The sequence below is a fragment of the Danio rerio genome, chromosome 18, assembly GCF_052040795.2.
Source record: "Danio rerio strain M-AB ecotype USA chromosome 18, GRCz13ab, whole genome shotgun sequence".
NCBI lineage: Eukaryota > Metazoa > Chordata > Actinopteri > Cypriniformes > Danionidae > Danio > Danio rerio.
The window spans coordinates 14,929,982-14,951,606 of NC_141038.1; the positions used below are offsets into that span (position 1 = coordinate 14,929,982).

Consider the following 21,625-nt stretch of genomic DNA (forward strand, 5'->3'; position numbering starts at 1 on the left):
TGGGCCCATTAGTACCACTTGAGCATCGTGTCAACGCCACAGCCTACCTGAGTATTGTTGCTGACCATTTCCATCCCTTGATGACCACAGGACACCCATCTTCTTATGGCCTCTTCTAGCAGGATAACGCACCATGTCATAAAGCGTGACTCTTTTCAGACTGGTTTCTTGAACATGACAATGAGTTTACTGTACTCAAATGTCCTCCACAGTCACCAGAACTCAATCCAACAGAGCAACTTTGGGATGTGGTGGAATGGGAAAATTGCATTCTAGATGTGAAGATGATAAATCTGCAGCAATATGGACCAAAATCTCTGAGGAAGTTATCCTCTAAGAAGGGGTCCAGTACTAGAAAGTTGTGTCTAGTAAAGTGGCCGGTGAGTATAGATAGATTGATAGATATTAATAGCTTACTCTCATATTAATATTAGTATAGTTTTTAAATATTTGTTAGTCAATTTAGAATTAATTGTTAAAAATTGTATATTAGTATTATGTCATCATGTCATATTCAGAAGCGTCATCCTTGGATCACATTTTACGTTGCAAATATACAGTATAAATATACAAACATATATTTAAAGAAATATACACTAACAGTTTGGATTAACAGCATATTTTTGTGCAAATATCTAAGAATTATTTTCAGTTACTATTGACGACTAGATAATTATTTCTATGTTAACACTACATGGTTGTCACAGACACAGCCACCCTTTTTTCTTGATCCTCACCTTTTATAGCTGGAATGATTTTTTTAATTAAGCTTAGTTGTCAGACCTATTTGAACACAATTAAGAAGGTTTAGGAAAAAATGTTGGTTATTTTTATCTCAATTTAATGTTGAATGCCAGTTCTTAACAATAATATAATGAAATAGCTTCTACGTTGTTTTCTAATTGACAGTAAGTGTTGAAAATTGTTGCCTAGTCATTAACACTGATTGGAGTGTATGTTCAATACAGTGGATTTCAGCTCACAATAGACTCAATTCGCAATGCACTCCAACAATGAGAGACTTATTTATAAAAAAAACAACCTTTTTTTCTAACATTAATCAGATGCAAATGTAGTGTAATATTTGGCAGTTCCATCAAATTCCCAATCCGTTGTGATTTATAACCCAATCTCAGCCGTAGGTGCTGAATGAGATTGACATTTGGGTTAATTTATTCTTTTCGATGCTGTTGCCTATTCTTCTCACAGACCCTTGTCTTTGTTAACCGTCTGCGAGATCAGTCAATAGTAATTGATCGCTGTTGCAGGATTACTCTGCTGATACTTCGCCATAAATTCAGAGAAGTCATTTATATCATTCCTTTTCCCCATTCATCATAATTTACCTGTTAACAAGCAATCTCATACAGTCATAGAGAGGACCGATACATTCAGCATATGCGATCACTCAATTCTATTAGAAAACAAACAAGGAAGATAAGCTACAATGGATTCATTTCGCTCATTAATATCTGCTACTAAAAATAGCCAGGAGTCTGATGACTTCAATCAATCAGTCAATAAACAAAGTTATAATAAATGTTGGAAACTCTGTCACTGTTTATTGAACAAGATAATGTGATATATTTGTATACACACATATGTATTTATGCTTTACGAGGGATCTCCATCGGCGTAATGTGTTTTATACTGTAAAGTCTGCTTATTGTATGATCATATCCTACTCCTAAACCCACACAGGAAACCAGTGGCCAATTTTGAATTGTGAGGACACAAGGCATGTTCCTATAAACCATCAACTAGGTCAGGGGTGTCCAAACTTGATCCTGGAAAGTCAGTGTCCTGCAGATTTTAGCTCTAACTTATATGATATGGGGTGACCAAAATTCAGCATCTAAGGACAACACTAATTTGACATCCAGTAATGAAATCAAATGACGTTGATATTTGGCTGATTTTAGGTTGTGTTGGAAAGTGACCAAAATCCAACATCGAGCCAACGTCATAAACCAATGTCATATTGATGACAAATACTGACATTTATTCAGCTGAGGGATACAGTATTGCACAAAAGATAAGTGATTAAGCTGGGATTTTCAGACAATCCTGGCTGCATTTAGCCTTGACTTGGTTGCATAAAAGCAGGATAAATGAAGCTAAATTAATTTTCTATGGAGATTTATTCTTTGCACCTACCTTGCTTTAGAGCAGGTTTTTATAACCAAGCTAAGATTAATACTTTTGATTTGTTAGTTTCATTGTCAACGCTACAAGAAATGTATGTGTTTTAAGTATATTTAATTTTATTAGAGATCGTTTTATATTTGTTCATATATCATTTCAGATTTAATTATGTGTAGATTAAGATAAAAGACACAAAAATAGATGGATGTATAGAGAAAAAAATCATATACAGTGCTCGGCAAAATGAGTGCATCCTCTTTTAAAATGAATATTTTGTCTATTTCTTTGTGAAAATATAATTTTTTTTAATTAAAGTTATATTCATTAAAATAAAACTTTTTTCACCCAACATGTTTAGGTTTTAAATTTAAATTAGATATTTCAAAAAGTAAAAAAGAAAATACAAACTAAAATGTCAATTGTTATTAATATATTTATTTTTATGATAATGAAACATATATAAAACATATATGAAACATATATATAATAGACTAAATAGACTCAGGATGAAAAATTATGAATGAAAGCCATAAATGATCATATAGATGAAGAATAAATAATATAAAATAAACTAAACTAAACATAAAATAGATCTGCAATAAATGTTGGTATTATCTTCACAATAACTTCATTAGTAGCATGAATGTCCACTGGTTACTCTTTAAACAAAGTGAATGTTAATACGCATCCTCATACTTCTGTTTAGTCTCTGAATGAAAGTGATGGAGTTCCTTGATTGGCGGGCAAGACAGGGGTTTTTCAACTCGTTACCTGATTGGCTCACATTGAGTTTCGTCCATACTTGCATCCTTGATTCTTTGATTGATACCGTGGACTGTAAAGAAATGCCACAAATGTGCACCTATCCTGGGTATCTACATCAGGCTTGACATATTGGCTCGTTCTCATCCTGGATCAGCAAATGTGCACCGGACTAAGCCAAGAAGATCTGATTAAAATGGGTCAAGCTGCACTTTTTCTGTTATCCATGCTTTCTTGATTCCCTTTTTTGACAACCAAAATCCAACGTCTGATAGACGTCATCATGGTAACGTCCACACAACATCAAGCTGTGACATTAGACGTTGATATTTGGTTGATTTTAGGTTGGATATTAAACATTGATGTTGGCCTGACGTTGGGTTCTGACGTCAACCCGAATTTTATTTCCAAACAAAATGCTACGTTGGTGTACAACGTCAAGATGATGTTCTGTGCTGGTATGTCTTTATACAATTTTGTCCTCTCAAACCACATAAACAAGTACACACACACAACCGAATTTTCTTTGGTTTTACTTCATTTATGTAGAACATCCTTAAAATATGATTATTCATTAATTCATTTTCTTGTTGGCTTAGTCCCTTTATTAATCCAGGGTCGCCACAGCGGAATGAACCGCCAGCTTATCCAGCAAGTTTTTACGCAGCGGATGCCCTTCCAGCCCCAACCCATCTCTGGGAAATAAAACATAATCTTTTAAAAACATTTTGCTGATCTCACTCATAATTTTTTCCTCCTAAAAAATCTATCAGCTCTATTGTAGGCATATTAAGTCAAACATAGGCAGAAAGACAACACCTCTCTTTGAGCCACAAGATATTCAATGTGCTAAGCCTTGTCTTGTAGCATTTTTCAGGGTAAAATATGTGCATAACTTTAATACTTGGGTAACTAGTCACGCCAGTACTTTGAATACTTATAATAGGCGCAGCACTAGCCTCAGTTTGATATTATTACACTTGAATGATGTTTCGCTGTATCTTTGTGTGTCGCAGGGCAAGTGTAACCTCTGTACCCAGAAGATAAATTGCACTTATCTCATCTTCCATAGCTCAGAGGATTGGTGTTTTATTAATTGAGAATCATTAGATTGCTGTTAATGGAAAGTGCTTTTCTATCTCAACTCCTAATGAATTGACTCCATGATGCTGCGGTTGTGGAGCTTCTGTTAACGTGGTGTAATTCTAAACCTTAATGGACCATTATGCCACTATTGGGATCATTCCCTGTTTTTTTTTCTTTCTTTTGTCTTTCCTTACTCTATGGAAGATGAGAGCAGGTCTTTTGTCCTCTTGTATGTGTGTAAGAAAAGGACAAAACGTCAAAAGCTGCAACTTTATAATCTGGTTTATGTTCAAAATAATGCAGATCCGCATATACTGTAGACAAAGATCAATAAGGAAAAACAAGAGCTGCATTTTACCGTAAGATTTATGGCATTGATAACCATACTGTCCAAAAACTGCTAAGCAAACATTGTCTAAAATATTGTTTTTAAATATGCATGTGGCACCTTTTTTTAAACTGTCTGTAAAAGTGCTGTTCGCTGAGGAAGTTGCAACAACTAAGTGCTAATTGGAATCCAGTTCTTACAATAGCTGACAGCAGCAGATATTCCAATAATTCCATTACAATCTTATGAATTTATTTATTTATTTTTCGATAATGATGAGTCCAAGTTGAGTGAAGTTTTATAAAGCAATATGGTGCATGGTGCATATGGCACACAGACTTCTCATTTTCAGTAAGCCAGCTCAAGCGCTTTTAAAAATTTCATTACAATATAGTCACGTTTCAGATCTGAACTTTAATTTTTTTTTACTGCTTGACTGAGATCCGATATAAAGTGGGGATCAGACTGGAAAAGATCCACTGAATTAAATTCCATTATTCCACGGCATGTGTTTTAAATATGGACATTTATTTTACCACAGTATTTTCAATGGAATTTCTGAGCTCGCCTGCTGCTCCTAATAGCGTCTTTCATCTTCTTTTACGCTTGAACACCTTGATGAATGCTTAAGTCTATTTAACTGATTATATTTTAATTACATCACAACTATAAAAAACTACTGAAATTGAAAAAATGTTTCAAAAACATTTCACCAGAAGTTTCACTGTGGCTGAAAAACATTTCTGTCCGTTTACTTCATTATGGGAGGAGCATATTCAAATCACTGACAAGGCTAAAGCTGCGGTCACACTAGAGTTTGTGTTTGCGAAATTCTGTCGTACAGTGCTGCGAAAAGGGGCGGGATTAAACAAGATTATTACACATGAAAAAAAGCGAGCGATTGCTCCATGTTTTAAAAGTATGTCTAGAGAGGTCTTGTTTTGATACTCGTTTGGTTTCATACAGTCAAGTGAAGCGATTTCGCAGGTCAGAGTTCATCAAGCTTGAACTTTGCACTGCAGCAACCTGCGAAACGTAACGCATGACCCTACGAATCCGGTCTGACGGATTCGTGTGCGTATGAATGGAAGTCTATGGGAGGAAAAGCCCAGTGTTACCGCAGCTTCATTCATCATCAACATTTATATAATAAACCAATCAGCGCTAGAACAAACTGCTATAAATAATCAAAGGTGTCCTATTTCATTATTTCTCTTGATCTTTAACATTCCTCTATCACCCTATTTTTATATTGGAAACTTAATTTACTTAAGCGTGAGTGTTCTAAGGCTAGGCTACACTCATTTTTTTTGCTGTTTAGAACTTTTTAAAATGAGCTAAACCATCACAAACTAAAAAATGTTTTTATTTATTTATTTATTTTTTTGACAACAGTTGCTTTGTTCAATCTGCTTAAATTTGTGAAAAGTAATAAGGTAACTTGATTCCTCCTGTTTGGAAACCAATTGTTTTTTTAGTGTATAAACACTCGCCGGCCACTTTATAAGGTACACCTGCTTGTTAACGCAAGTTTCAAGTCAGCCAATCACATGGGCAGCAACTCGATGCATTTAGGCATGTAGACATGGTAAAGACGATCTGCTGCAATTCAAACCAAGCATTTCAGAAACTGCTGATCTACTGGGATTTTCACACACAACCATCTTTAGGGTTTACAGAGAATGGTCAAAAAGAATATCCAGTGAGCGGCAGTTCTCTGGGCGCAAATGCCTTGCTGATGCCAGAGGTCAGAGTAGATTGGCTAGACTGCTTCGAGCTGATAGAAAAGCAACAATAACTCAAATAAGCACTCGTTACAACCGAGGTCTGGAGAAGAGCATCTCTGAACACACAACACGTCCAACCTTGAGGCTGATGGGCTACAGCAGCAAAAGACCACATCTGGTGCCACTCTTGACAGCTAAAAATAGGAAACTGAGGCTACAATTTGCACAGGCTCACCAAAATTGGACAACAGAATATTGGGAAAAATGTTGCCTGGTCTGAGTCTGATTTCTGCTGCAACATTCAAAAATGGTAGGGTTAGAATTTGGCATCAACAACATGAAAGCATGGATCCATCCTGCCTTGTAACAAAGGTTTAGGCTGGTGGTAGGGGTGGTGTAATGGTATAGGGGATATTTCCTTGGCACACTTTAAACTCATTAGTACCAATTAAGCATTGTGTCAACGCCATAGCCTACCTAAGTATTGTTGCTGACCATGTCCATCCCCTTATGACCACAGTACTTTGTTGATTCTATGCCATGACGGACTAAGACAAAGGAGAGTCCAACTTGATACTAGTAAGGTGTACCTAAAAAGTGGCCGGTCAATGTACACTTCGCCTGGATCTCTCTCTCTTTCTATCCTGACAAGATAAATAAGACAACTTAGAGGGTCCTTCCGATCTTAAAGCCATTCACTCTGGACAGAATACAAAATACGCCTAACCTTAAATCAATTATCTGAAAGTGCATTATGAAACTTGTGAAAGAACCAAAAATGGTTACTTTAATTACAACCCCATTAAACATCTTTGGAACCGTTGAGATTTTTTTCTGTATAATTTTATAACAAGCAGTTAGAAAGAATCACACATTGAAATAGTACACAAATTTAGTTTTACAACCAATGCTAAAATGTGCTCAAATTCTCATTAGCTTTTAACTTCACCTTTTTTCTTTTAATTATGCTAATTTATAACGGGCGGAATCTTTCACCAGTGAACATTTGATCTCTAGAGTTCTTATGTATTATTTATTTATTTTGGAGCTGCTCGTTTCATCTTGTTTGTTCAGTCTCCGAAATTTATTTGGCTGACGGAACAGCGAACCGAGAAGAGACAACAGCAGAAGCCTCTTCTCTGATCTCTCCAGGTGATTATCTGGAGATTAGATTATGATGAAACGTTGCTCCTTCTAATTTAAATATTCATTTAATCTGTCATTTCCCGCAGTGTGCCATCAGAAGAACGCGGCACATTTTGAATCGCAGCGAAATGATTTCTCTCAGCTTTCTGACTGCCCATACTGAGCGCTCGACTTTAAAGGGAGATTAGTTTACAGAGATGGGAAAAACAGGAATTTAATTGCTTTTCAAAGAGTATGCAAAACATGTTTATTATGAAGCTGAAAGCCAACTCCTCCTTAGTAGACGTCTCCTCTCTGCTAGTAGACTTCTGGTATTCCTAAAATAAATGCAGTAACTAAAACTCTATTTCCGTATGCTTCAGGCTGAAAGGCCTCGAAGCACCTCTCAGTTCCTCTCAATTTATCACAACAGCAAACACTTTTTATTTCTCTCCTGCAACACACAAGCCAAATCAAACAGAGGAACAAACCAGTGATGCACCAAACAAGAAAAAGCAATTAATTACAGAAACGCTATTCAGGATCTTGGAGCAAACTGGTAGATATCCTCAACAAGCGTGACAAAAACTTGTCAAAAAGGTGGATTTTTAACAGTCTGAGGCATTTGACCGTAGTGTGCAACTCTTTTCAGACACGCTGGGTAAAGTGCTGGAGCTGGATGTGTGGAGTACTGAGCACAAGAATCACGCTGACTGACTCAGCTTCCTCCTACATATGACAGCAGGTAAGACTGGATCTCTGTCTATTTGTGTCACCATCTTTTGACTTGCTGTTTTAATTCACTCCGTTGTGTCTGTGAAAACTTGTCTCTGGCTGTGTTTCTGTGAGCATATGTGTACTTCTCTTTTGGCTTTGTGTTTGTGTTGTGTATTTGCGGCTTGAAGTTTTCTTTTTCTGTTTACAATGGTAAAAGTCTATACAGAAGGAAGTTTGGGCTTTGGTACTTATTAATTTTTTAAACACTAAAAAATGCAGGGTTCCACACAATTCCATCATCTTGTCCCCACACAAATTGATTGTTAACTTAATAGTTTTTTTTTTTTTTTACAAATTTAAGTGGAATGGACACACAATAAGTACCTTGAAGTAGTTTAAAAAAGCAGCAAAATCTTTTTTTAGTGAAGATTGGATAGGTTCTATATAAATTTTTCTTAGATTGAGCCTATTAAGAATTCTTTTAATTTGCTTATACACATGCACTCACCGGCCACTTTATTAGGTACACCTTACTAGTATCGGGTTGAACTCTTTATGCCTTCAGAACTGCCTTAATCCTTTGTGGCTTAGATTCAACAAGGTACTGGAAATATACCTCAGAGATTTTGCTCTATATTGACATGACGGCATCACACAGTTGCTGCAGATTTTGCTTTCTGCAAAAGCAAAAACTGCGAAAAACGTAGCTCCTTGTACATTGTTTGCGCTCTCCGGAAATGTATATAGCAGTACATTTTCAGAACGAGCCTGTGATGGTTAAATTAAATATTGTATGGCTGAAAAAAACTATCTTAAAAAAAAAACAACAACAAAAGTTGCTCACCCCTTATTAATAAATGTTAAATGTTCATCCAAAAAGTAAAATGACTTTTTTTTTTTAAACACAGCCCCAGACCCTTTATGACATACCTCAACTTTTTTCTCCAGTAAATATGGCTAATTAATGAATATTTTCTCACAGAATAACTTCTTGATTAGAAAAAAATAATTGCTGTTACAACTACTAATGAAAAGAAGTTAATTTAAATATTTTTAATCAAGGCAAACAGATCGCCCACTCACTCCAATATAAAGACTACTGTGCTTCTATGCTTCCAAATGTCCTGTTTTCCAGTTTGTTTTCTCGCTTTCTTTTCCTGTTGTTTTCATGATGTCCAAAACATATGGCCTTCAAACATTTGTATTCACTCCAGAGACGCTGGCGCAGTTTAGAATAGAGGTCTAGTAGTAAAGCTCATCACAGTTCTGTCCTTGACTTGTTGATTTGTTTGAGAGATGTGCTGCACTTCCAACAGGAATGCATTATTGTATGATGAACTCTGGAGCTGTCAGAGAGAGACAAGCGAATAACTATATGATAACCCTCACGCACAACCATGCAGATAAATAGTTTGTTGTCTGTTATCTTAATAGTGTCTACACCCGAATTGATTTAGAAATGAAAGGAGGCTTCCTGTCAACCTGCTGAAGACGTTTGCGGATAACTCAACTCACGCTGAGCGAATGTGACTTTAGCAGACAGACAGACGTGCTCTTTCAAAGACGTTCCCTTCTGGCACTCGGGTTTTGTTCTAGCCAGTTGCTTTCTGAGAAACTTGTCACCTTCGTTTTCTTTTTATAAGTGTGAAACCTCATGCTTTCTGGTTTCACTCTGGTTTAATTGTAATGAGGTGGAAGAAGGGGTTAAAATAATTACAGAGACCCTCATCCTCAATTTTAGCTACGCTCCGAGGGAATATTGATTGTGTTTTTATTGAATGTTTTTTATTGTGGTTACAATTCCTTTTTGCACATCTATAATCTTAATTGCAGGCATACAGAATTGCCTGAAAGCTATAAATAGGAAAAAGCACATGGAAATAAAGCATTATGGTATTGGGCGAAGTTAAATGTCCGCTATTAAATACACATTACGAATGTTTTAAATGGACTGAGGTAAAATAACAAAGCTTTTTTAATACACAATAACAGATTTTTATACCCTGTGAAGCACACATTGAAAAGGGACTATGGGATCAGCAAAAGTAAAATGTTCATTAAACATTAAACGTATTAAACGTAAATTAAGACAACATTCCTGGAGGACCAGCAACACTGCATGCTTTGGATGTCTCATTTGTCTGTCACAGCCATTACAGGTCTTTCAGGCCCCGTTAACCTTAATCATGCAAAATACATATGTGAATGGCCCCTATTGTCATTCCAGGATCTCACACAAGTTCTTAATACAGTGGTCTCAAACTCAATTCCTAGAGGGCTGCAGATCTGCAGATTTGAGCTCCAACCACCTCCAACTCGCACCTACTTAATACATAGTTTCTAGTAGTCTTGAACAGCTTGATCAGTTGGATCTGCCAACACAATCTCACGGCTAACTTTTTTAATCTAACTTTTTCATTTAGTGGCTAATTCGTATGAATTCGTACGATCTAATTCGTACAATTTAGTACGATTTGCTCATCCCCCAATGACGGTTGGGGTTTGGGGTGGGGTTATGTGCCACGCCTCCTTTTTAAAATCGTACCATTTCGTACGACTGAACTCGTACGAATTCGTACGAATTAGCCACTAAACTGGCAAAACGTAAAATACTTACGTTTTCTCGTGAGATCAGGCTGGATCTGCTGTGCTTAATTTGGGTTGGAGCAAAAAATGTGCATAGCTGCAGGCCTCCAGGAATTGAGTTAGAGACCCATGCCTTAATAAAACCCACTTTTATGCTCCCAATGCCAGAATTCAGTATCTCTAAATAAATATTTGGTTAAATTGGGCTGATTTACGTTATCTTAGAAAATAGTTTCTCAACAAACACTATCAAAACATCTTGTATTTGAACAAAGTGTATTGTAGAGTTTTCCTTTAAAGCAAACTCTTAAAACAAGTTACTTTTAAAAGTTTTCAACATGTTTTTCAGCTTATTTTCAACTGGCATGGTGTTAAAATGCCAGCCAACTGACTGACTCCAGCTGATTTCAAAACACTTAAGTCTTGCACTTCATGTCGAGTGTGCAGTTATGTCTGCATTTACAAGAATACCCTGTACTAATAATGACAGCGTTTCTTGTGCCATAATGAGGCTAGAGTCTCCAAATGTCTACTGGTGATTGGTTTCCTTTGTTTCAGAGTCAGAGGGGGAACTGAATTAACGGAGTGACATAAATGAAGGATAAGATGTAGAAGAACAAACAGCACTTGCATTAAATACTCCTACCAACAGAAGGATTCATTAACGAATTAGACATCACCATATGTAGTATGGCGTCTGGTGAACATGCGACATAGCAAGTTTGACAAAATTGGAATATAGTACACCTGAACTACTTTTGTGTGGTTTCAGAGCTTCACAGACCCAATTCTATTTCACCTTCATTAAATGGGAAAGAGTGGGCTGGAAGTTCAGCTATAAACTCTGCGTTTCATCTGAGTCTGGAACGACGTGGGGGTGAGTAAGAGATGACAGAATTTTCATTTTTGGGCGAACTACCCCTTTAATCTTCAGGGCCTTTTGAGAAATTTTCTTTCTCACAGCAACCTTTTCCAGCCCTCTCATGTGTGGTGAGTCAGAGATATATGTGCAATATCCTGTGAGCTGTCTGGTTTCACCACCCATCACCTACAGCTCTTAAAAGCTCCACTCAGCTTTCCCCAACACATTTAAGTACAACCAACCATGAACTAGAGTCAAACTGTGAATGAATTCAATATGAAATCCCACCCCACACCATGCATTCCTTTTATATGAATAGTTTACATAGAACTGGTGACAGTGTAATAATAATAATAATGCAGTTAAACTTCTGTACTTGGAAAAGTATCAGGCATATAGGAACGGCCATGTACATGTCCAACCTAGTAATTTCGAAGACTGAATTGTAGCTGCTTATTTGAATAATGTAGCTATTCATGAGAGATCCTTAAAAGCCAATGCGCTATTTAAGAGTATGCCACTTTTAGATGCACCTGTGGGATTCATGTACACTTGTGAGATCGTTTAGCATTTGCATGAATCGCTTTATATAAAATATTCACATAGCTGGTGTTCTGTTTCATGTCTTGTATGGATTTGGCCTCAGGGTGTACTTTCATATTAGTTCTGGTGTTAAAAGATGTGCAACAACTTAGTCTTTTAGAATCATGTTGGCCAACAAAATCTTAAGTCTACTCGAAGTCTAATCTTTGATTCAAAGTTTGATTTAGATCTGAGAAGATTTTTATAAGGTGTAAATTTGGAATATTTAAATGGACTTGTAACAATGAATAGTCTCATAAAAGAAATAACCAATTCTGAAATTAATGTCTCAGAATTTCCAGTTGCTTTGTTTTATTTTTAATCCTCAATCACAATTTGGATTTGGTTCTGATATGTCAAGAGGTAGTACACCAAATCACAATAGACTATTAAAGCATTGATGCCATGATGCTGCTAAAATCTAGTTAGAATGTTTTAATGTTGCTGGTAGGTTTTGTACAATATTGCTATATGTTTTCGACACTGTTAGCATGATATGTTTTAGCATCTGGTGTATTTTATATGAGCTGGGTCATTATAATTAATAGCTAAATCAGATATTATACAGTGAAATAAACAGAAACTGATATGAATAAATGAAATCTAGTTGCAAAGGCAATGTTAAATTTCATGTAGTTGAACTTGATGTATCAAAAATATTCATTACAGAAAAATCCAAACAAAGAGTTTATAACTGAAATTAAAATTGTTGGTGTTCACATCCAAATAAATTTACAACAGTGGTTTTATAGCTTACGTAGAAAGAATGCAGTTTAGGGTTACACACACAAACGTACACAGACACAAAATCAGAATTATTAACCCCCCTTTGAATTTTGCATGCTCAAACCTCTAGTGTGATCGTGGCATAATCCTGTTTCTGAGATCTACCTTCCTGCTGATTTCAGCAGCAACCCATATCAAACACACCTGCCTGTAATTTTCAAGGGCTGTTCAAGTCCTAATTAATTGGTTCAGGTATGTTTGATCAGCTCCCTGTGTTTGCTTGGGTTTTCCCTACAGTCTAAAGCAGGGGTCACCAACATGGTGCCCACGGGCACCAGGTAGCCTGCGAGGATCACATGTGTTGCCCGCTAGCTTGTTCTAAAAATAGCTCACCATAGCGCCACTTACCAGTAAGCTTCATCTAATATAGAAGTAATCATTCAAAAATGTAAATATTTGCAGAGAAATATAAAAATAAAGTGTTGCACATTGATATATTAAATACAGGGTATTTCCTACCCTGTTAAATCATTGTTGATAACTTTTGTGGGATTCATTAACATGATCAGTGTCTTCACATGGATGAATATCATTAATTATTACGAAAAACATAAAGTATTACTAAAATGAAATTGAGCAAATTTGTTATTTGAGAGGTGTTTATCAAACTGGTAGCCCTCTACATTAATCGGTACACAAAAAGTAGCTTTCAGTTTCATAAAGGTTGGTGACCCCACGTCTAGAGACATGCGTTATAGGTGAATTGGGTAAAGAAAACTGACCTTAGTGAATGAGTGCATGTGTAAATGTGAGAGTGTATGAAATGGCATCCGCTGTGTAAAACTTATGCCATAATAGTTGGGGGTTGATTTCAATGTGGCAGCCCCTGACAAATGAGGGATGAAACTGAAGGAAAATGAATGAATGAATGGTTTATCAGGGTTGGAGTTGAACTCTGCAGGAAGGTAGATCTCCAGAAGCAGGGTGGAGCAACCCTGAGTTATACTATTGTAACCCCTCCAGTGGTACTCTGCCTGCTCTGAGCAAGATTTGAACTAGGGAGGGAGGTTTGCATTGAGCCTTATTTAGGGAGTTGATCAAGGTGATGTTTGGTTGTTTGGCAACATCAGGACGTAAGTGAGCATCTACTAGGGTAATTTGTTTGGTGTGTTCTTTACTTCACCTCTTGTTGGTCTCACATCGGAAGGAGTTTGCTCAACTTAGCTTGTAGAATCTGTGTCGTCAGTGAAAGAGTGCTCTGATTGGCTGTTCAGCTACAAATCAGAGCACTAGCACAAAAACTTAAATGATTATTTATCAAATATTTGCAAATGATATGGATTATTAGATTATCAGACATATTTACATGAGAGGATCCCTTCATGCAATTTAATAAATTACTGATAATAATAATAATAAACTGTAAAAATGGTGAGTAAACTCTGCTTTGTTTATAACTTGTATGTATGCCACATTAGTATCATTTCTCTTTCTTTATATAACAATATAGACTATGGCCACCTGCAGGTAGGGAAAGGTACATTGTTTCACGCAGGCACAGCATTTAGTTTGTTTATGCACAGATTTTTTTGCCCAGTTGGGGACCAGTTGCGATTGATGCAAGGTGACAATACAGTTGGATTGGCGCCACTTAGTTCTTTAAAATTGGCCTGGTGTGTCCTGGACTTTACAATCATCCCCCAAACCTTAAACTGTGGTAACACTGCACTTTTCACCCCATAAACCTCTGTTCATACGCAAGTGAATACAATAGGCCAGAAACGCAAGCTCAGGCAACAAGTTTTGCAGTTTGCTGCATTGCAAATTTTAAGCTTTGTGAACTCTGACTTACAAAATCTTAATGTTAATGTGTGAGACCAACTGAAGATCAAAACATGACCTCAGTGTAAAGAAATTTTAAATATGGACAAATCGCTTGCTTTTTTAAAATGTCTGATCATCTTGTTTAATCCCTTTTCGCTGTGCTAGATGACAGAATTTCACATGCTCAAACTCTAGTGTGACCGCGGCATTACTCTCATCCGGGTCATGGCACCAACTGACACCATTACACTAACAAGGATGCTAAAGATTCAGCCTCTAGCTAACCTCTGGTATGTTTCTTGAGATCAGAGCAGTAATGTTTACCTTTACAGCTCTAACTAGCTGGCCTCCATTGAGAGCAAAAGGGATTAACCTAATGCAAAGACATTTGGTTAAACCACAGGTCAATTTCCACTCAATGTAAAAAATTACAATTAATGCATTTTCATAAGTGGTGTCAGATTTTTGGTTCCAATGATACAGCCTATATTAAATCCTGGAAAAGTTTACAAGAAGCTCTAATCCATGCAACCATTTAATTACATAGTAATCCCTCTCATTTATTTTATAAGCCAATAACAATCAACCAGTGAGCAACATACACATATGCTCTATGTAAACAGCTGGTGCTCCAAAACACTTCTTGGTATCGTTTTTAATTGTGTCGATACTTCTTCTCCTGTTGCTCCAAATCAATGTGTGCATCCAAGCATTCCAGAGTTAAAGTCCCTTTAAACTCCAGATAGTGAAGCAGCCCTTGCAGAAGGGAAGTTCCTCAGAGGCAACGCCTGCTATGTATTTGTTTTATGGTATGCAGCCAGTGTGCTTCCATGCGGTTCAAAATTGTTTGTTTCTCCTTCATTTTCAACTCTTCTGCCCTAGACTCTCTCTCTCAACCCTTTAGCTCCTGGAGCGCTGCTGAAAGGACACATACATCCAAGCATAGAATATATATGACAGGAGAAAAGGGGGAGATTAGCAGTAAATGATATTTTCATGGGCAGCCATAATTCAGCCTGCATTTGCAGACATTTGAATAAACACCATAAATTCAGGCGCCTGTGCCTCTTTTCTGGCGGTAATAAAAGGTAAAATGAATTGCAGGGAGGTTTTAATGCGTGGCGCGTCTGATATGGAGTGATAGGCATCTGCAGGGGCATGAGGAGCGAGGAGAACCGGATTGGGGGGAGGGTGTTGAATCGCTTAAAGGTCCCAGAACTCCATTTCACTTGTAGATTTCTTCTCATTTTTTTTTCTTTTTCATTTTGTCTTTGCTCACCATACTGCCTGACACTGGTGGCAATAACAAAGGGTTGACAGGTGAGAGTATATACTACCCTCCACAGCAGGAGGAGAGAGAGATTCGTGTTTGACAGGGGCCAAAGACCCAGACAACCTGCGCTACTAAATCAACCCTTAGAGTGACTGAGAGAGTAAGAGAACGACAGAGATGGATTGACTGTCACTGTTGGGTAGTTTATGTGTTTGCTTCATGTGTTGGTATGGCATGATGCGCTGTATGTATAACAAACAAGAACGTTGTCTTTAAAGGTTCATATATGAGTAAAGGGACATTTTCTTCTTTGTAATTACATTGAACTTGGTCACAATTATGATAAAAGTATAGCTTATAAGTTTATAACTTTTAAAAAGTGATTAAAACAGGTGCCTTAAGAGCAACCACTTGATTTTACTTAGTCATTTAAAGTCATTGGGCCCTATCATACACCCAGTGCAAAACGTGTTTGGCACTATTTGTTGCTATTTTCAGACCAGCGCAACTCTAATTTTCACCACGTTGTTTAAATAGCAAATCAATTTGCGCCCCTTTGAGGACTCATGGGGGTTCCAGTTTATAAAAGAGGTGTGTTAAGGTGCATTGTTGGCACGTAGCTATTTTGAGAACCTTAAATAGACTGTGCTGTTAAACAACTGAAAGCTGCTCCAAAGTCCGTTAGTTATGCGCCTATGAAGGTCCAAAATGCTTACACATTGCTTAAAACACACAGGATGTACAAATATCTTTACATATGAAAACAAAAGGATGTAAATGTAAAATGTACATAAATATAATAACCACTACCTCCATGCCTTTTTGGCCATGGCTTTTTTCAGTTTATTCATGACAATTTGCATTTGTATAACGTTGTTGTTATTATTAGCAGTATTATTTACTATATGCATATTTATATTTGTTTTATATAAACAAGTTTAGATTTGTCCACCTGTCAGGTTTTAGAGATGTATACATCACCATATGGGGCATAAGAATAGGACGTGTGTTTGGATATAACTCGCCAAACTTTGTTATTATTGTTCATGTATTCGTTTGCTGGAAATTAGACCTGAATTTAGAAACAGTTTAAAACAAATTTTTGCGATTAACAAATGAAATTAAATATGTAGGCTAATGGATGTCTTCATTGGAGTGAGTTTCCACCATTTCCTTGTTTCACAAAAGTAAAGGAGTAAAGAATAAAAGTAAAGAGAATGTAAAGAGGCCAGATGGATGAGCCTCGTTTTTTATCTTTGCTGCAGATGGTCTGTTTAACTGCTTTCTCGCTAGTGATACGTTCAGTTTTTCCACTTACAAAGTCCACCATGTAAATAGCAAATGTTTATTGTTATGTAAATAGCACTCTGATTGGTGTAATGCATTCTATATCCAAAACACACCCATAACTCATTACGAGAATAAGCACAACCCTGTTAGACCATGCACAGGGGCACAGAGCATAATTTTCTGTTTATAAAATAGCAAAGGTTTATGTATTTGGATAAACGCCCTTAATGCTTTTGCGACATGCGCTTTAGACTTAATTAATAACGTTAATTTTAGCCATTCGTTAACTATATGAGGGTAAATAAAGGTATCAAGTTGAAACCTTAATACTCTTATTCATTCATTCTTTCATTTACCTTAATCTCCTAATCTCTATTTCAGACATTTCAGAGATTTTCCACAGCAGAATGAACCACTAATTATTCTGGCATATTTTATGCATTAGATGGCCTTCCAGTTGCAACACAGTACTGGGAAACACCCATACACACACTACAGGCGTTTTAGTTTATTTAATTCACCTATGGAGCATGTCTTTGGACTGTGAGAGAAACCGGAGCACCTGGAGGAAGCCCATGTGAACAGAGAGAGAACATGCTCCACACAGAAATGCCAACCCGGGACTCGAACAAGCAACCTTTTTGCTGTTTGGTGACAGTGCTAATCACGTTGTTCTGTTTTTAAACCTGTCAATACTGTTTTTCAATAGTTCAAAACAGTTTCTTTCAGTAATTCATGGTCAGTTCACTGAATATAAAATCCCTTTATTTGTTGTCTCTTACAGTTTATAATTTCTTTGTAAATTTCCAGCAATATCTGGTCATAATTGGTCATTATGGTTAGAATTTAGATATTAAACAAGAGCTGGAATTATTTGTCATTGCATCATTCGGTTTTCATATTTGCATTGTTCACACTGCGCCACTCCTCTGGCTTTTCCTTTTATATCTTTAGTGAGTGTGTTTTCTCCAGCATCAGTCAGTGTTTATAGTTAGGCCGTCACTTTGGAAGTCTGTCTAGTGTGTGGCAGCAATGCTTGGCCTTTGTCAACAAAGAGAACTAGATGGCGTTATTAAATCATTGATTCAAAACATTGACTTTCCACCCTGGAAGCCAGTTTACCTAGTAGATTTCAATTATTAGAAAACTCCCTTGACGGGGTTTAAATTTGCTTTCGTTTGCTTGATATGTCATCTGGGGTCATTCTGAAATCCTGCTATCTTTATTTATTCATTTGATATTTCTGTGGATTTTGATAGCTATGACAAAGAAAAGAAGACTGAAGTGATGAGAATGATCTGGGTGTTTAAAGGCCTGTTTTGGGCCAGACTGTAGACTTGATTTGTTCTGTTCAGTGAGAGTCGAGGCCACAGGCACCTCCATTCCACTCTGATTTTATTTTGACTCACCTGCAAATGAAAAAGATGTTGTCCCATCTGCAGAGGTGAAAGAACGGGGCACTTGGGTGATTTACAACCGCACATCAACGCCGCCATGCCTTTTCAGAGCCTGCTTTGTTATTTTAGGCTATGAAATCTGCTGCGAGTGAATTGAAGTGATGCGCGTTTGCGGGGTTTGGATGTTATTACTGGAGGGATTCTTACAAGCTGTAAATCAGATGTCATGTTTAACTCTCCAGTTTTGAATGGCTGTATTTTATGGGATGATTCGATGTGTGTGTGTGAAGGTCACTCATGTGGTATCAAGATGCAAGTTATTTTTGGAGGCAAAGAACAACCTGCTTTAACAATTGTTTATGATGGCAAATGGTCAGGACTAAATACAGATATTAATGTACTCAAACAGGGTTATTATAATTAACTACCGCTATACTAAAAGCACTTTTGTTGCTTAATATTACAACGGTCAACAACATTTTGGTGTCCATGTGAACTACAGTTTGTGATGGATTTTATTTTGAAGTGTCTTCTTTAATGTTTTAGATTAACAGATTTACAGTATCTATGCAAAAAGTGAAACATTAAACTTACAGTATTATAAAAAAGTCTTTTTTGTCAATCTGTTAAGTCTTTTTTTTGATCCATCCATCCATCCATCCAGTCTTTTGTTTTGCCCTTCTGTTTCTTTATCCATCCAATCTTTTTTCATCTGTCCATCCAGTCTTTTGTTCCATCCATCCTTCCATCCATCCATCCATCCATCCATCCATCCATCCAACCATCCAGTCTTTTGTTTTGTACATCTGGCCGTGTATCCATCCATCCAGGCTTTTGTCCATTTATCCATCCATCTTGTCTTTTTTCATCCATCCATCCATCCATTCATCCTTTTTGTTTTGTCCATCTGTCCTTCTATCTATCCAGGCTTATTTGTCCATCCGTCCATCCATCTTGTCTTTTTTCGTCGATCTCTCCATCCATCCAGTCTTTTGTTCCATCCATCCATCCATCCATCCATCCATCCATCCATCCATCCATCCATCCATCCATCCATCCATCCAGTCTTTTGTTTTGCCCTTCTGTTTCTTTATCCATCCAATCTTTTTTCATCTGTCCATCCAGTCTTTTGTTCCATCCATCCATCCATCCATCCATCCATCCATACAGTCTTTTGTTTTGCCCTTCTGTTTCTTTATCCATCCAATCTTTTTTCATCTGTCCATCCAGTCTTTTGTTCCATCCATCCATCCATCCATCCATCCATCTAGTCTTTTGTTTTGCCCTTCTGTTTCTTTATCCATCCAATCTTTTTTCATCTGTCCATCCAGTCTTTTGTTCCATCCATCCATCCATCCATCCAACCATCCATCCATCCATCCATCCATCCATACAGTCTTTTGTTTTGCCCTTCTGTTTCTTTATCCATCCAATCTTTTTTCATCTGTCCATCAAGTCTTTTGTTCCATCCATCCATCCATCCATCCATCCAACCATCCAGTCTTTTGTTTTGTACATCCGGCCGTGCATCCATCCATCCAGGCTTTTGTCCATTTATCCATCCATCTTGTCTTTTTTCATCCATCCATCCATTCATCCTTTTGTTTTGTCCATCTGTCCTTCTATCTATCCAGGCTTATTTGTCCATCTCTCCGTCCATCAGTCCATCCTGTCTTTTGTTTTGTCCATCAGTCCATCCATCTATCAATCCCTCCTGTCTTTTGTTTAATCCATCAAGTGTTGTTTTGTCCATCTGTCCGTCCAGTCTTGTCCATCCCTCCATCCATTTAGTCTTTTGTCCATCCATTCAGTGTTTTTTCATCCATCCAGTCTTTTGTTTTGTCCGTTTGTCTATCCATCCAGTTTTTTTTTTGTCCGTCGGTCCGTCCATTCATCTGAAACTATTAGTATAAACTAAAATCTCAATACTAAAATAAGCACACTGTGTCTTATTGTGTCAAACTTGAAGGACTGCCTACTCTTTGTCAATCATCCACTGCACTAAAATAGGGACATCACAGTGATGCAGATAATGTGAAGCACACATTTCTGACGTTCTATTAATAAATGAGCTTTGCTAAAATTTGTTTTGTCCATCCATCCATTTATCCATCCATACAGTCTTTTGTTTTGTATATCCATCCATCCATCCACCCAGTCTTTTTTGTCCATCCATCCATTCATCTGAAACTATTAGTAAAAACTAAAATCTCTATACTAAAATAAGTACACTGTGTATTATTGTGTCAAAACTGAAGGACTGCCTACTCACCTGTCAATCATCCACTGCACTAAAATAGGGACATTAGAGTGATGCAGATAATGTGAAGCACACATTTCTGACGTTCTATTAATAACGAGCTCTGCTAAAATTGAAAACAAACTAAATCTGGAAGCAATTCAAAGCTGTTGTGCACTGACCTTTATCACTTTTTGCAACAAAAAGATGAAAAACCAGCAAATGAGGCAGAGCCACATTGGTTTCAAGTCATCTGAGTCATATAAAAATAGCAGCGACTCAAATATGACAAAGCACCTGACAGTTTAATGTTTGGCAAGTTTAATCAAAATGAGATTTCATGCGTTTAACTGCATTGCATTATATGATAATAGATACGAGCATCAAACACAATTACCAGTGTCAGTTCTCTTACATCGCTTAAGATATTGGCTCTGTTTGGAGCCGCATAAAACCATGCTTGTAAATCTATTGTTTTTGCGGAATGTTCAGGATTTTATGCTACTCATTCACATTTAGTTTTGCTGGAATAATATATTTTTTACATCAGTGCTATATTTTTGTATACAAGCTGCTAAAGTTACGATGCCTTTAATTCTGTTGCTTTTGCAGGGCGTTTAGGATTTTATGCTGCTCATTCACCTTTTTATTTTTTTGCTGGAATAACATTTTTCATTTGAGTTGTCGTCGTCGTCATCATCATCATCATCATCATCATCATTTTCTTGTCGGCTTAGTCCCTTTATTAATCCGGGGTCAACTTATTCAGCACATTTTTACGCAGCGCATGCCCTTCCAGCCACAACCCATCTCTGGGAAACATCACACACACACACTCATACACTACAGACAGTTTAGCTTACCCAATTCACCTGTACTGCATGTCTTTGGACTGTGGGGGAAACCGAAGCACCCGGAGGAAAAACGCGAACGCAGGGAGAACATGCAAACTTCAC

The 21,625-nt window shown here is 37.1% G+C and overlaps 1 protein-coding gene across 4 annotated transcripts in view; it reads left to right on the forward strand.

Moving 5' to 3' along the window:
* Positions 1 to 21,625, forward strand: part of cdh13 (cadherin 13, H-cadherin (heart)) — a 618,570-nt gene that overhangs the window by 9,562 nt on the left and 587,383 nt on the right. Inside the window, exons 1-3 of one of the 4 annotated variants that reach the window (XM_087293014.1) lie at positions 7,583 to 7,732; positions 7,826 to 7,918; positions 11,249 to 11,353. The gene's annotated coding sequence lies outside the window, so the exon portion shown is untranslated. Of the gene's footprint in view, positions 1 to 7,582; positions 7,733 to 7,825; positions 7,919 to 11,248; positions 11,354 to 21,625 lie in introns of those variants that run through there. The other 3 variants (XM_087293013.1, XM_087293015.1, XM_087293012.1) reach the window with 3 other exon arrangements.